Below are 17402 nucleotides of genomic sequence, written 5' to 3' on the forward strand. Positions count from 1 at the left end.
AAGAGGGCTTTGTTACATTTGCGATAGAAAATAGACTAAAGATCATAAGTGTGCTAAGAAGAAATTATTTTACATAGATTGTGAAGAGGAGGAAGAAAAGGATCAAGAAACATCAAAAGAAGAGGATATACACCAAGAACCAACCCTAGAGAATTAAGAAATGAATCCGACCATATCTTGTAAAGCATTCACAAGAATTACCACTCTTCAAATTCTCCAGATATAAGGACATATCAAGAAGAAAAAGGTTCAAGAAGTGAAAGATCACATCAAGAAATAAGAAATGAATCCAACCATATCTTGTAATGCATTGGTCGGGATCAACACTCCTCAAACTATCAAGATAGAAGGACATATCAAGAAGAAAAAGGTAATACTGTTGATTGATTCAGGCAGTACCCATAATTTTATTAATTGTAAGATAGCTAAGGAATTTAACAGCTTCCTATACCCAACACCAAAGTGTCAAGTGATGGTTGCAAGTGGAGGAACCATAAATTTCTTTGGAAAGTACCATAACATCAAGATATCCATGGGAGAATATGTATTGAATAGCCCAATGCTTTTCATTCCAATGGGTGGTGCTAATGTTGTACTAGGAGTCCAATGGCTACAATCTTTGGGTACAATAGCTTTTAATTTTCAAGAACTTTTCATGAAATTTTGTGTGGAAGGAAAGGAAGTTGAATTAATAGGTATTGCAAGGAAACCGGGAAAGATAATCAGCTCTAACGGTATGACAAAGCTTCTAAAGGAGGAACAACGAGGTGTAATTGCAAAATTATGTTCGCTAGAGGTTCCCACATCGAAATCATATATTTCTCCAGATATCCGAAAAGTCTTGTACAATCATTCCAAGGTATTTGAAACTCTCAAATGCCTCCCACCTATTCGTCACGGTGATCATGCTATTCATTTGATTCCAGGAACTGTTCCTCCAAACATCAGGTTGTACAGATATCCATATGCCCAAAAGAGTGAAATTAAACGTATGGTTGCAGAAATGATAGAGGCTGGTATAATTCAACCTAGTCAAAGTTCTATCTCTGCTCCGGTAGTATTGGTGCACAAGAAGGATGGATCATGGCACATGTGTCTGGATTATAGGGAGCTTAACAAGCTCACTATTAAAGATAAATTTCCCATTCTTGCCATTGATGAATTATTGGATGAATTGCATGGACCAATTTACTTCACCAAGTTGGATCTTCATTGAGGATATCATCAAATTAGAATGAAGACTAAAGACATTCCGAAAACAACATTTAGAACTCATGAGGGTCATTATTCATTTTTGGTCATGCCTTTTGGCCTTACCAATGCACCTTATACATTTTAAGGTTTGATGAATTCCATTTTCAAACCCTTCCTTGGAAAATTTGTGTTAGTATTTTTTGATGATATAATAATCTACAACAAGTCTTGGAAGGATCATGTTCAACATGTTGACAGGGTGCTCAAACTATTGGAGGATAAACAATTATATGCAAAAAGCTCCAAATATTTCTTTGGAGTACAAGAGGTGGAATATCTGGATCATATTGTATCTCATGAAGGTGTTAAGGTAGACCCTAACAAAATTAAAGCCATTAAGGAATGGAAAATCCTCTCATCCCTAAAGCATCAGTGAGGATTTCTTAGGTTGACAGGGTATTATTGCAAGTTTTTTAAGAATTATGGGAGAATAACAACACCTCTAACAACATTATTGGAGAAAGATGCATTTTCATGGACTCCATAAGCAACAAAGGCCTTTGAACATCTTAAGGAAGCAAGGTGCCAAGAACCGGTCTTAGCTACACCAGACTTCACAGAACCCTTTATTGTGGAATGTGATGTTTTAGGAAACAGAATTGGTGCTGTTTTAATTCAAGATGAAAGACCCATTACTTTCAAAATTCGTCCAATCAAAGTAAAGTATTTACACAAATCTATTTATGAGAAGGAAATGTTGGCAATACTACATGCACTTAAGAAATGGTGACCTTACCTAATGGGAAGACACTTCAAGGTAAAAACAGATCATGATAGTCTTAAATGCTTTTGAGAACAAATATTATTCTCTGAAGAGCAACAGAAATGGGTCACAAAGATGTTAAGTTATGACTTTGAAATCATCTACAAAAAAGGGAAGAAAAATGTCGTTGTAGATGCACTCTCAATAAAGGATGAGGATGTGGAAGCATTGTTTTGTGTTATTTCTATTATCCAACCAAATTGGATAAATGAAGTAAGGGATGAATGGAAGAATGATGAAGAAGTGTGGCCACTCATTCAAAAGTTGCAGAAGATCCCATTTCAAATAATATTGTCATAATTTGATGAGGAAGGAAGAATCATACTAGGACTTGAAGCAACCACAGAAACAAGAAATTGATAGCTACGAAATCGATCAATTTTAGAGTATCTCATCAAGTGGAAGAACTTGCTGAAGATTCCACATGGGAGGATGAGAATTTTATACGGAATCATTCGGAACTACTCAATCATTGAGGAAAACACTTTTTGAAGGAGAGGGGCATGTTAGGTCCCTATACTACTAGTGTACAAGAGATCCCCTCACCGTGTAGAAATGGAATAGTGGGGATCCATGTCATGGTTAGCATATTGAGGAAAAAATATGTGAGAGATATTGTTTAGGCCCTCACACACTCACCAACCTTTTCAAGTCATTTGTATTGGTAAGATGAACCATAAAATATAAGAGCTTGTTTATAGAGAATATTGAAAGAAGAAAGAAATTATTTTAATGTCCACGAGGCTAAAGATAGCCTATGGGACATATTGCTTCTTCATCTACTTGATGTATTCAGCCCTTTTCTGTGAAGCTTCACAATATATGCTCCTAGCTTCTCGACAAACCCATCGTTAAATAGATTATCCCAAGAGCTAGCTGCCAGTGTATATGCATAACTTTTCCTGTTTTCTTTGAAGGCCTCACATTCTAAAATGAAATGTTTTTCTGTTTCCACTTTTCCAGAAGAACAAAAAATGTGTACCCTTTCATCCCACACATCCTTTGCCCTTTTCCAGTGCCCTGTTTCACAACGGAGTTGATGTGAATTATTCCTTAACTTAAGAATAAGAATTTTGGCTCTCCAAGAGATATTGGCATCTATGTATGCTTTTGGTTGATGATTATGAGAGGGATTAAACACTTCAATATAGTAATTTTTCTTTCTTCCTGGCTCCTTATCCCAAGCACGTTTGTGGAACTTTTCCATAACAAAAGATTTTATCTCTTTGTTGTTTATGGGACACGCTTTCAAGAAAATACTCCATTTACTAAACCATTTGTTGTTTTTTTGAATCCAAGTTTTTTTTCTCTTGCACAATCTATCATTAAAGACAACATTAGGCCATCTACCCTCTTCCATTTGCTCAATTTATTTTAAATACCCTATGACTCGCACCGTAGCAATTGCTTCAATAGGAGCAGTCCCTCTTTCACTTAAAAAGATATCATAAGGAACTACAGTTTTAATCTTAAATTTGTTTCTAATCAAACGCTTCTGAATTTTCTCAATTTGTCTCCACTGCATGTCGGAGGTACTGCTAGCCCACAGTTCACAACCATAGAGAATCACCAGAATCACTAGAAGCTCAAGAAGAGTTTGAGTGGTCTTCCAGTCCCATAACTCTGCCTCTTTACACTTATTTTGAAAAGAATAAAATTCTTTCCAACCCTACAAAGTTCTTTTCTTTCTATAACCATTCCAGCTTAGATTTTTGTTGAAGTCAATTCCGAGGTATTTGTAATCCACAACTTTTTCCAGAATGTTGCCTTCAAAGTAGAACTTATGTTTTTTATGTTTTCTTTTCTTAGAGAAGACCACTACTTTCGTTTCGCTGATATTGAATTGCATCCCCACACTTCTACAAAAATTCTCAAGGGATAGTAAGTGCTCTTGCAAACCAAGAGCCGATTTAGCAATAAAAATAAATTCATCTGCATACAAAATAAGCCTTGTAACAAACTTGCACAAATAGATACCATCACCCCCTTGCGAATTTAACCACTCCTCAAGCTTGTTGATATATAAACCAAAAAGGGTAGGAGACAATGGGCAACCTTGCTTGAACCTGATATCGCTTCTAAAAAATTTCAGAAATGCCTTCTGAAGTTCTAATTTTGATTTTCACCTCTTCATACAGCCTATGTACAACTGCTCTCAAATGTTTAGGAACCCCAAGTTCCTCCATTCTCTGCCAAAGTTTATCCCTAGGAACCGAGTCAAATGCTTTTCTGAAATCAACAAAGCAACAAAAGACTTCTTCCTTTTTCTCCCAAACTTTTTTAATAATATGCCTTAAAATTATGCAATGATCAACTATGGAATGCTCAAATCTTTATAGAAATTTTCAATAAGCATCAGTGTGACTTGAATGATGTATATGTTTATTTGGCTAAACATATTCTAAATTTAGGGAAAATTTATTAATTCGTCAAATAGATGGAATTTATAATCATAAATAACCAAGTAATATTATTGAACTTTAGGAAAATCAATGAAACGTGTGTTCAAAACTAGTACATTAAGTTTAAAAATAAATAAAAGAAAATCAATGAAACGTGTGTTGAAAACTAGTACGTTAAGTTTAAAAATAAATAAAAAACAACGGTTTAGAGAAGAAAAAAACAATAATAATTCAGAAGAAAAACAATAAAATTTCCGGATAAAAATGAGGATAAGAGAAAATAACACCATCATTGCCACTCTGGATGTGAAAGGCCCCAAAATACCATATTAACATGGAGAACGTGGTAAGTTGGTGGACATTTGATGAACGTAAGCGGCTTCTAAGTCGGCCGGGGGGCGTGATATACCTATGCTCTGCTATAAATAACCAGTGGTGATGTTAGTGATAATTCAGGCGCTGAGATAAATGTTAGACCTGCTGATTATCAAGTGGAGGTGACAATAATTGGAGGCACTGACGTGAAGGAGAAATTCAATATGTTCTTTGAGGATGTGAATGTGAATGGGATGCACACAAATATGTTTTTCCATCATAGATATTGTCTTCGTTGTATGGGTCGATACGTTGAGTCCAAGATGGCCTATTATGGCGTTGTGCCTAAATTCCCACATCCCTGGTGTAATTCCAAACTCAGTAAATATGGTTGTGAGAAATTTTTGTCATCTAAATGGTTTGAGATTTTTATGAAAAGGTTTGAAGAGGAAAAATTGCAGATTCGGAGAAAGTATATTTCCCATATCCTGATTGCTCGTTTTTTATGGCTTTATCGGAATTAAATAAGTGCCCAGAAGTTCCTTCTCCACATTCTTCTCTAACAACAACAACAGCAACAAAATGTCAGAAATGCTCCTGCTTGTTTTGTATTGAGTGTAGGGTTCCTTGGCACACAGACACGTCTTGCCAAGAGTATGCTCCTCAGTTGGGCATTGTAAATGCAGAGTTGAATTTGCTTGTAGAGTACAACAAGTGGAAGCGGTGTCCGAACTTCAAACATATGATTGAACACACCCAAGGTTGCATGCACATAGTTTGCAGGTACACGGTTTCTGAGCAATGGAGTTTTTGTTTATAAGATTTTAATCATAATGTAATAAGAAAGTGCTTATGTATTTTATTTTTTATATAGGTTTTATGTTCTAATATTAATTTTGTTTATTTTCAGGTGCGGTCATGAATTTTTCTATGAATGTGGAATTCCATGTGATGATGATAATCATGATTGTGATGAGGAAGAAGAAACTACTGATGATGAGCAGGGCGGTAATGATGATGAACATAATTATGAAGATCAAGATGATGCTATATATATCAGCAATGACTATGAACATAATTTTGAAGATTAAGATGACTTTTGGAAAAAAAACTAACTAGTTGGAGGCTAAGGTGGTAGTCAAGGGCAAAGACTAACTAGTTTTCATGAAATCAATCCTAGATGCTATTCTTGTGTTTTGGATTTTAGTCACTTGCATTCCTAAGGGAGTTTTAGAAAGATCTATAAGTATCTGTTTTAAATTCTTGTGGGATGAATCTAACCATCATTTTGTCTTTTTCTTATCTATTGGGGTGTTTATCTATCAATAAATAGGGAAATTTTTCATAACTAGCACTCCCTAGATTGAGTGGCTATTGAAGTTTTCCCCATTCTTTCTCATTTTCAACAACCCTCTATCCCTTCTTGGAATAGGATCAAGATTCTATAGGAAACTAACAAATCTTTTCCATGGGGTTCTTTTATAGGGTTGAGCAAGAGGGAAATTTCTCATGTAGTGGCGGCTCTGTTATTTATTTATCATATAAACACTATTTTAAAGTCAATATGAGACTTGGAAGGGGTTCAAAATATTTGGAAGAGCTATTATCTCATCACTCATTAATGGATTTTGCTTGTGATAAGGATTGCCATCAACTTTAAGTGTTAAGTGATTTCTTGCTAGTTATAAATTGGGTCAATGATATTCAACAATGTTACTGCTTGCAACTTAATCAAATTTTTGATAATTTATAAAGGGTAAAGCTTTTCTATGTTTATTTTTTGTGCACTCATATTTAGAGGAAGAGGGAGTGAAACAGTGATGTAGAATTTTTTTTATAGAGAGCAATTTAGTTGGAATGGGGTCTTTGGTACATTGAGGCGGTCTTAAATGATGAACACTATAGGTTATTTCATAGTCCTTTCATGGACAACCTAAAAAAGCATAAATATAGGCTCTTTTTCATCTATGTTTTTTATCTTCATATTCAATAGGTTGATGTTGATTTTGTTGATAATGATGCTATAGTAATTTCAAAAATATATTTTGATTTTAAATTATAATTCTCATAATTTGTAAATTCTACTCCTTTTTGTATTTTTTTGTGTGTGGACCCCTCGGGTCAAATGATGTATAGATGTATGTTTAAATTATGGGAGAGCTGGTTTCTTTTTGTGTCCAATACATGGATATGGGTAGATATTGCATGAATACACACTTTGTTTGTGTATTTACAAAATGAAATTTTATTTATTTATATAAATAAGTTATGCTTTTTTCCTCTGAAAAGAAAGAAAGAAAGACATATGACATTTGGTTCTAAACATTTTTTACAGAAGAATGTATTGCATGAATTCCCATCCCAAAATTTAAAATTTTTTCTTAAAATAAAATTTTTAACACATTTGTATTAATATTCAAATTTAGATTTTGATAAATATATCTCACATCTTCCCTTGAGTTAAGTGATAACTAAAAAAACTAGATTGTAAGATCTCCTCTGGAATCCTTCATGATTGCTTGGTGGAGGAAGACCTCCTCTGGAATCCCTCAAGATAGCTGGGTGGAGGAAGATCTCCTCTAGAGCCCTCATGACTCCTCGGTGGGGTAAGACCTCCTTTGGAATCCCAGAATATGCCTATAAACTAAACATCCTTAATGTAGAAGGGTGGAGGTGTGGAAGGAACCTATGGAATCCCAAGTACATCTCGAGGTCTAGTCAATGGGATGGGATCCACATGCTAGGGGGTGACAACGACATTAATAGAAGTTTGTCGATGATTTGGAGGAGAGTAATGTGCTTGGTCCCATTGTCCACCCCAAGTCATACAATATTAAGTATCTTAAATTCTTGGTTTTCCCTATACATCTAAAAAAGGTTACAGGATTACATTGCCATGTTTTTAGGTAGGGTTAAAGAAGTGAACTCAAGAATGACTACATACAACTCCCTTAATGTTGACCTAAAATTCGAGAGCCTCAAGGTCAGAATAGTACTTGGACACATCCCTGTTAACAAAGGAAAGCTATGTGCCCTATTTCATACATCGGTTTAACTATAGGGAATTTCAGTTTCTAATTTTTGCATCATGAGAGTGTACCCAATGCCCAATCTATATTACACATTGTTGATTGTTATATTGATTATGGAATACCTCTCTCTGCAAGGGTTCTACTATGTATTAATTGTTGGGTATTTTATTAATTGCAGTATACCCATCTGTGTAAGGGTACAAACTCACAATACTTGTGTCTTGGCATTGGAGTTAATTAAAGAGGTGGACTAGTGGATGACAATTAGGAGTGTCTTGTTAACTCAGATAGGATGAGTCAGGCACTGACCCTTGAAGATAGAGGTTCTAAAGGTTCATTCAGAACCTATTGTAATGAAAACACATAATCTCGATGCTTAAAGGCTAATGGTATAAAATAGATTGCACATACATTACATATTATATTAGGCTGTCACATAGAAAACCCATGGCAAAATCATGACGCGTTTGTTGAGAGGTGTAACTGAAGAGCCCTTACTGGTTAGGTAGCTAGGCATAGGTTCCTCTAGTGACTTATGTATACATTTACACACCCAAGTTATCCACTTAACGCCCGCATTGAGGCTGATTATGTGTGTACAAAGTATTTCTATGAATAGATTAGAGGATATTGTGGAGAGCAACTCACTTCTCTTACTTGCTGAAGTTTTACATAGGTGAAAACAAATTATAGGGATTTTTTGCCCAGTATAGAAGGTGCACTAGCTAGATGTACCCATAATTCCATCCTCTCAATCAATGGTTGGGGTTGTTGCTATTATTTTCTACGAAGCTGAATGACAAGGACAAGTTCACTTAGGTCACAACACACAAAAACACATTAAAATTAGTCCTTGAGTGCACATAGAGCTGAGTTAGTCATTGTGTTGGATGGGTATTGGTGTTAGACTGATAAATTGGAAGGGAATCAAGGGTCAACATCCTAGCATAACTCTAGGTATGTGTGGACGTTGATTATTGCATCTTCAACCACTGAAAATTAGTTCAAACTTATATAAAAGGTCATAATTTTCTCTTGTTATCCAATGAATGAAAAGTTTCTTATTTGATGTGTTCAATCTATTTAGATTGGTGTCGTTTACTGCCAATAGCATTAGACTGTAATTAAATCTTATTATTTGAACTATAAGTTCATGACTTACATAGACAAATTTAGTTAAGTGACAAATTTGGAGGAATAATTTGTCAAGATACATCGATGAATTCGAGGCATGCTAGTATTCATAGATCAAGGCCACCCTTGCAAACTATGTCATTGAAGGTGACCTAGAGAATTTTCCGTGTGATGTGAAGTTAAGACATGGTTTGCTTGTAGTTTAGTCAATGTTTCTTAATATTGACCATATAGATGCATGATTGCCTAGAATTATTATGCTGCCAGAGCTTAATATTCAGACCAGGTTTCATATTTTATACCATATTTTATATCAACCAAGTATGGTTGTCATAAGTCTTAGAAAAGTCACTTATAGTCTTATATATATTGTGAATTGAGACTGTAACACCTTGGGTTAGGGTTAGAGAAGTAAGAAGAGGCTTTGGAGAGAAGGAATACATAATGAGATGCATCCCTCCTGAAAGCTAGACAAGAGCCAAAAACTGCTATTAATGTGAATCAATCAAGAAGAGTGATCAAGATCACTGTATGAATGTAAATTGGATGAAATGCATTGATATGGAGTCCTTGAACAGATGTTCAATTGTTTCCATGACTGATCATCAATGCCACAAGAAAACCTAGTAGCTGATACTAGCAACTCACTTGACAGCTTCTCACAAATTGCATTAGTGGATTTGAAAGTTATGTTCAAAGTATTTAAAAAATTTGCAAATGATGGAGTGTTATAGACATTTTTGTGCCTTACAGCTCTAAGCATGAAATGTACATAAACCAAGGGATCCTAAGTCCCTAAAAGTGTTGTTCTGGCCCCTAAAGGAACAAGGTCAACAAATTACATCTTCTCCCAGAAGTTCTCCACCAGAAACTACTCAGAATCAGTCAAATCAGGATCATTTCAGCTGCTCCACTAGCTAGCTGCATTGCATAGCACCCAAGTACACTAGCTAGGTGCGTTGCAATGCACCTAAATGCACTACCAGGGTGTGTTGAGCGGGAAATGACGAATGGCAGTGTCATTCCGCGAGGTGGACAGACAATGGAAGCTTCCAGAATCTTCCCCAATGACACTTGCCTCACTAAGTTCGACCAAGGATGAGTAAGAGGCTCTCAGTCTCTAAGTGGAAGCAAGAACTGACAGAGAGAAGCCATTAGTCAGATCATAAGCTGACTCATCCTCTTTGCATACATCTATATATGGATCCCTCATCCTAGAGATCCAGAGGCTGGAATTTTGTACATTGCAGAGAATTGTTGTTGGTTTTGAGATAGATATCAGAGTATTGGGTGATTTATGCTTTGTTGGAGGTGAAGAGGGGATTCCTTTGCTGGGAGGTTGATGCTGGATCAGGAATCATCAGTTGTAACTCCTCCTGGATCTTCTTGTTATATCAATAAAACTATTTGAGTTTCTCCTACATGCTTGTATATCATTGATGTTTGTTATATTTGCATGTTTAGCTTAAATCTGATCCTAAGCTATTTATGAGTAGAAATCCATGTCTTTTTGTAGTTTTCTTCTTCTGTGATCTTACAGGAACTTGGTGAAGCTGGGAAAGTAAGGGAGCAGGTAGCCGGAAGCTGTCAAAGAGGAGAGAGATTGGATCAAAAGGACTAGCGCAAGACACAGGTTGGTTCATCCCATTCCTCTTCGTTTATAGTTCATAAAAAAGAATATGAAAGTAGTTTTCCTTGTTTGTTTCTAAGGTCACTATCACACCTTAGTGGGATAGGGTCGTTCCGAGTAGACACTTTTCCCGTTAAAAAAATGGCGACTCTGCTGGGGATCGTGTCTAGTTAGTTTGTTTGTGTTTCTATTGTTGTTTGTTTCATAAACTTAGGAGTAGCAATCGAACTGCATTTGCCATTAACAAATGCAAAGTAGACATCTGCTACTTCAATCCATTCACTAGATCTGTTTATGATCTGAACAGCTGATTCAAAAATGATTTGATTGCCCTTTGTGATAGCTCTTAGACCTCCTTTAAATCTACCCTCTGATTGTGCATTACTGATTGCTTTTACTCGGCCAAAAACCATAGATTAAACTGCAAACCGTGACCCAGAACCCGGATATAATTCTCGTTTCTGCCCCAGCGCAGGCTCTGTGAAGAGATTCTGCATTTCAACTCAGTTCCCGAGAGGGCTACCTGTGCTGCAATCCAGTTTCTCTGTGTATCAGGTCCGTTGATCAGCCTAGCCTTGTGCAGCTAAGGTTCTTTGCTTCATTTTTTTCAGTTTTGTCTCTGATTTTTGCAGCCTGTGATCAGTGTATGTGTCTGTTTAAAAACCCCTTTTCTTTGCCTTAATTCCACCTCCTTTGTACAAAAAGACTGTAGATGTTTTTTTGTGTTTGTGTCATCATTTACAGTTTTCCATTGAAAAAGTAGAATAGTCATACTGTCGTCCTTTGATTTAGATCTATCGTAACTGTTGATTTTGATCTTAGGAGAAAGTTTATTTGCTGTTGACAGTCGATTATGCTTTTACTTTTGCCTTTGGTTTGAATTTATGACTTTCTAGTGTCGAAACGAGTATTTCAAAATCATAAAGTGTCGTAATCATCTCTACCTTTTGATTTCGAAAAGAAGCTTGTTTGTGTTTGTCACTTGAAAGCAAATTCAGATTTGTACATCAACTTTATTTTTAGGCATAAATATTAAGAAAGTGAAAACAAATACTTGCATATGTGCATTTGCATATTGATAGCCTGCTTGGCTTGATTTAGGAAAAGTGCATTTACAGTGTGCTCTTTGCACTTTGAGGAAATATTTTGTCTTTCTTTTCCCCTTGTAGCTAGGGTTTTCATTGCTGAAAAGAGATAAAAGTTTGCTTATCATCTTTAGATTGCATTTTAGGAATTACATCTACATCTCGTGGTGATCCCAAAAGGCAAACTTCTAAGAAAGATCAACTTAAAATAAATTGAATGTGTTAGTGTCAGTCTTTCTAGCCTTCCTACAGTGATCAAATATGCTCTTACAAAGTGGTCTCACAGTGTTAAGGTCAAATTTTGTCATTTCAAAGAGTTTTCAAGCAAAATTTGGTCACTAGGTATTAGGTCTAGGGTTTGCTTTCACTCCTTCTAAAGTTGTCCAAATGTCGGTCTATGTCACTATTCAGGTGAATCTATCATCATTCATAGGGTTTTCATTATCATTTCAGTGTTTAATGAATCATTTTACACCTTTTTCATGCTTCAGTTGCGCCTAGGGAGGGTCATTTCCCTCTCCTAGGGTTTTGAAAGCTAGTTTCTCTTGAATGGTCAAATCATTAGCAAAACTTGTATCCTGATGTTCATACACCTTCCCTTATCCTTAAAATACCTTACCAAATGCTTCCCATCACTGAGATCCCCCAAAATCCTCATTTTTGCACAAACCCTAGTTTCTAGCTACAACGTGGCAATTTTCTAGGTTTGGCCTCTGTTTTTCCCTTTTGGACCCCTTCCCCTCGCTCAATCTCTGAGATTCCACATTCCCCTACTTCCTAACATCCCTCCCTACTCTCCTAAATTTCCTCAAGAATTTAGAAGCCCCCTATCCCCTTCATTTCGCTCCATTTCGACAAAATTCCTTGTTTCACACATCGGGACAAGTCGCACTCAAATGATGTTCTAGAGAAATAAAAGATGAATTTTGGAAAACTGAGAGAGGTTTTTGTCCATAACATGCCAAATACGAAAAACCTCCTTCACTTTTGTCACAGGTGTCATGGTTTTAGAGAAATGTCAAAATTACAATCTCCGGATCCAAGGAGGTTGGCCAAGGCACAAGAAAGGAGAAAGAGGCATGATCCCTTTCATATCTTGGCCAAGGCTTCATTGAAGGACCAAGGCACTAAATAGTGTAGCCACAGCACAAATCCCAAGAAATTTTGAGCATTTTGGGTAAATTTTGGTTTTTCAGGCAATTTACAGGTTTTTCCCCATTAACGGGTCTCACCCCCCGCCCGACCCTACATCATGGCAACTCCATTTTGCAAAAACTAAGCATTTCCAGATTTTGCATGAGAATTTACATATGCTCATCAATGGACTTGAGATTGAATGAAGTTTTGGGCCTCCAGAAAGTCAAAAAACAAGCAAAAATTGACTTTCTCCCACATTTTTGAGTTGCAGAAAGCAGTCTTGGGAGATTGCCATTTTGGAGGGGAAAATGACGACCAAATTCAGAAATTTTAGTTGGGTTGGAAAGTATACTCACATACCTTTCCAAAAAGCCTACTCTTTCTCAATTTGGCCACCCGGAAGTGCCCCAAATGTGGTCCCAAAGGCGCGCGACCCGTCAGGCAGAGGCGCGCGACCCGTCAGGCAAATTTCTCCAAATTTCACTGTACAGCTAAGAAAAATGCAGTTTGACCCTGTTTGACTTTTTTGGGTGGATTATTATGCTCTTTGATGTAATTAATGTTCTTTTATGACACTTTTACACTTATGTACCTCTTCTAGAAGATTCATTCATGAAAAAGGTGAAAATTAGATGAATGAATTGGTTTCCTAACTTATAGAGGCAAGTTGTTTTGACTGCCTAGTTTGTAGTTCTTAGTTTAGAAGTGGTTGAAACAGCTCCTATGATAGTGAGCTTGACCCATGGAGGTAGGGAAAGAGGTTATATGATCTATATTATGTACTTTCTTGCTCATTTTCATGGTTGTACTCTTGAGGGAGAAGCTATCATTGTATTATTCACTGTATCTCTACAATTTTTGGCTAAGGAAGACCAGGGTTTTGCAGTCCTTTTTGGGATTCTTGTGGTTACATGTATTGATGGTGTGTTTCTCTATGTACCTATAAGTGTTTTATGTGAATCATTTCCTTTCTTTTCCTTCTGCACATTAAACAAACGAAGTGTTAAAGTAAGAATTCATGACTATCATGCTCTGCTTTTAAGTTTGTTTAATTTCAATGTTTTCTACTGTTTAAGGAGAATTCAAATTTATTGTTTGCTATCCTGAGCTCCTCACCTGTCATTCCAGACCATCCACCTCAATCAAAAGCATCAATACTGTCTCCTACCTCGCCCCAAAGAACTCCCTGCAGAAACTGTGTCCAATCCCCGCACCCAAAATTGCTATCCCCTCAATTTGCCACCAAAAACCCTAAAAACCATAAATCAACCTTTTGATCAGTTTACTAACCTAAAATCAGTGTTACCCTATTGGTCATCTCACCCATTGAAAATATTTACCAAGATAGACCGGAGAGAGCCCTCTCCCGCCCCGTAGGGCTAGCTACGAGGCGAAGTGGTTTGATGTTGCCCTGAGGTTTGCCTTTCTCAGCCTGAGGTGAAATTTCAAGCGCTAACAGAATGAATCTAACAACGCTTTGGAACTTAACGCACAACATTTAGAGGTCTAGGCTAGAGACGTATTCCGGCATCGTAAAGCCTAGTAACTGTTGTCCTCACTGATGATTGGGTGATTCCTCCACTTTGAGACGATAAGTGCCAGTACGGACTTGTGCTCCCACGTACCGTCGAGTATATATTGGGAGACCCCTATAGGCTTAAAACCTTTTATCCATAGGAAGCCATGTCGGCCGCCCTACTGATCGCAATGCACTAAACACAACATTCAGGAAGATTGACTGTTGTACCGTAAAAATTATTCTGCAGTTTTGTGATTGGTTTGGTACTCCCTCTACCTAGACCACCAGAGCAGTCCCTTTCATTCCTTTTCAGACTCCTTAACGGAAAAGGATCTGAGCACTTGTCACTTCAGGCTCATTAAAAATCGAAGGAGACTAGAGTCATCTTTTGTTTTTTCTCGACTCTTTAAAACTGAAAAAACAAGTTGTGTCAAAGCGTCTAAAAATTTATTTTAAATGGAATATTCATACCCTTTCCCTACGTTGATCTTAGGTTGAGAAAATGGAGTCTACCAACCAAGGAATTCCCCTTGGTGGAAATCCTAGTCCCTTCTCCTCTTGGGGAGATGTTGGTGCACCCCATATGGCCACATTGTCGCTTCCAGGACTGACAATTGGTTTTCCAGTATGGCTCTTCTCAACCAATGTTGTTCAGAACACCACTATTCCTGAACAATCGAATCAGCAATTAGACGAGTCCAGAGTTGCCCACCAACCTTCTACTTCCTCTAATTCTTCCTCTCCTCATTCCTCTTCGCTTGATGGGGCTAGCAAAGCCAAAAGTCAAGTTCCTAAGGAGAAGAAGGAGAAGAAGAAGAAAGAGAAGAAGAAGAAGGAGCCAAAGGCGAATGGGGGAAAACGAGTGTCGTCTAATGAAAATCCACACACTGCACTGACCAGGCCTAAATCGCCATGTGTCATTTGCAAAGGAGACCACTTTCACAGATATTGTCCTTGCATCCCTCGGATTCTAAGGGACTGGTCTCCTTGTTTGCACAATCCGGCGTGATCAACCTATGTTGATCATGTTGAAAGCACACCGTCAACTAGCGAAAGTGAAGTCCCAGGACAAAAAGGGAAAGCTAGATTTCCCTGTAAACTATGCGAAAGAAATCATGCCGTCCACCATTGTCCCTTCTTAGAAGAAGCGAAAAGAGTTTTGGATGATCGTCCGGTTTCACTGTTACGACTTCCTCCTGGATATAAAAAACTCTTTCCGAGTCCGTCGCTAGTTGAGAATTCAGCTGGCCCGCTCAAGTGATCGGTTGAAGTGCCTATCATCGAAGATAAACCATCTGAATCCATACCAGATGAAAGTCAAAAGGTCGAGGCGGCAGTTGACCTGGTCTTGCCTTCAGAGGTTTTATCTTCGGATGATACAGTCACTAAAGAGAACAAGGATGACACCATCCAAATTCTCTTCATCAACACAGACTCCGACGAACATGGGGGCAATCTACCCATTCCCTTACCGCAGGAGGGAAGTTCGTCAGAGCCATACCCGGCCGTCTACTCGGTCCCACCTCCAAGCAATCTAGTTGTCTCCTTCGACTAGAATCAACTAGGCAGACACCGTTTACCAGCAAGTGTACCATTCCGAATTATCGTTCAAATATATAGAATGGTCATGGCTGGCACCATCATAGATGAGGGGGCTTCTGTGAGTATCCTTTCCTCTACTGCTTGGAAAGCGCTTGGTTCGCCATCGCTTTTGCCTGAGATGAGAAATCTGACAGGCTTTGATAAAGGAACCAGTTGACCTTTAGGGATCCTTCCCAATGTGCCCATAACATTGAGAAGGAAGACAGTTCAAATGAACGTAATGGTTGTTCAAGGACCCTTGGATTATAATATACTCCTTGGACGAGACTATATTTATTGCATTGGAGCCATCGTCTCCTCACTCTTTAGAGTAATGTGTTTTCCGCACGAAGGAAGAGTGGTCAAGCTCATGGACCAGCTTTCATTTCCCGGATCACGCATAGCAAATAGTCATATACCATCCCTAAATGGTCTCTTCACGCAAGAAATGTCTCAATCCCCAGTCCGTCCTCCCGATGAGCACGAGTAATTCGGAAGGATATGACAAAAACCCAGGGGGCATGCATCCTTGTCTGCTTCGGCAGGAAAACTTTGGGTATAGGGTAGGTTTCTGCGAGAGAATATGACTAGTCTATACCCCGTCCGTCAATGGAAGAGGGGTTATTCTAGAAAACGATTCTCTTGTCAAAGTTATGTGAGTTGGCGGGTATTGTCACTCACCTTTGTTTATTTCGAGCAACATCGCCAAAGAAGTGTTTTGTTTACACCGTAAATAGAACAATCTTTGGGTAACCTGTAAGAGGTGGGCCTCTCTCGGTAAAACAAATGTTTTGGCGGAAGGAAGTAGAGGTAACCTTGAAACTTTGTTTTATACCTGGGGGCATGCAAACCTTTTGGAGTGCAAGCGAAGAGAGACTATTTATTTTTTTAAATTTAGAGGACCTCTAACCTTTTAAACTCGTAGGATTGCTTATTTCCTAACTTGCATAAAGAAAGGATGTGAGGCAACACTCGAAAGCTTGTCGTTTTTATATGAGACTTTCTTATCATATGACTGGATTAATCGAGCAGTTTTAGCGCATAGCTCAAGCTCGTTAAAAAATAAACATAAGACATGAGCAAATGTTTCCACCCACGTCTAAGCTCGTTAAAAAATGAACTATTCCTCGGTAAATAACCACCGTGGATGAAGCATTTCAGCCATTAAAGCCTTGGTCGTGTTTGCACCGTCACCTCCACTTTTTCATTGGCCGATCATTCACCTCCATTTCATTGTTTACCCATTTTGAGGAACAGCTGCGAAGAGTGATTTCACTAGCCATCCTTGTGACACTGCCGTGATTGGAAAATTCCAACCCTTACCTGGAATCAGCTGCTACCCATTTTATCACTCGTTCCTCAAAAGACGAGTCTTCTTTAAGCTCTTTTCAACTGACTCATAAAATATGAAAAGATTGCCGAGTTTTTTCCTTCCAGCTCGTTAAAGCGACCAGAAGTGCTATCCCTCCTCTAGATTTTAATCTTTTTGGACCTGAGGGATTATTGCACAAAAAGATCGAGCGCTTGTTTTGTTCGGCTCGTTAAAACTA

At 37.8% G+C, this 17402-nt stretch overlaps 1 pseudogene; it reads left to right on the forward strand.

The window, feature by feature from the left end:
- LOC149227929 (putative disease resistance protein At4g10780) overlaps window positions 1-5825 on the forward strand; it is a 90525-nt pseudogene extending 84700 nt beyond the window's left edge.
- Window positions 5826-17402: the final 11577 nt, after the last annotated feature.

This window comes from Pinus tabuliformis, chromosome J, assembly GCF_031772625.1.
Source record: "Pinus tabuliformis cultivar Carrire ecotype Pingquan chromosome J, CPIR1, whole genome shotgun sequence".
Lineage (NCBI taxonomy): Eukaryota > Viridiplantae > Streptophyta > Pinopsida > Pinales > Pinaceae > Pinus > Pinus tabuliformis.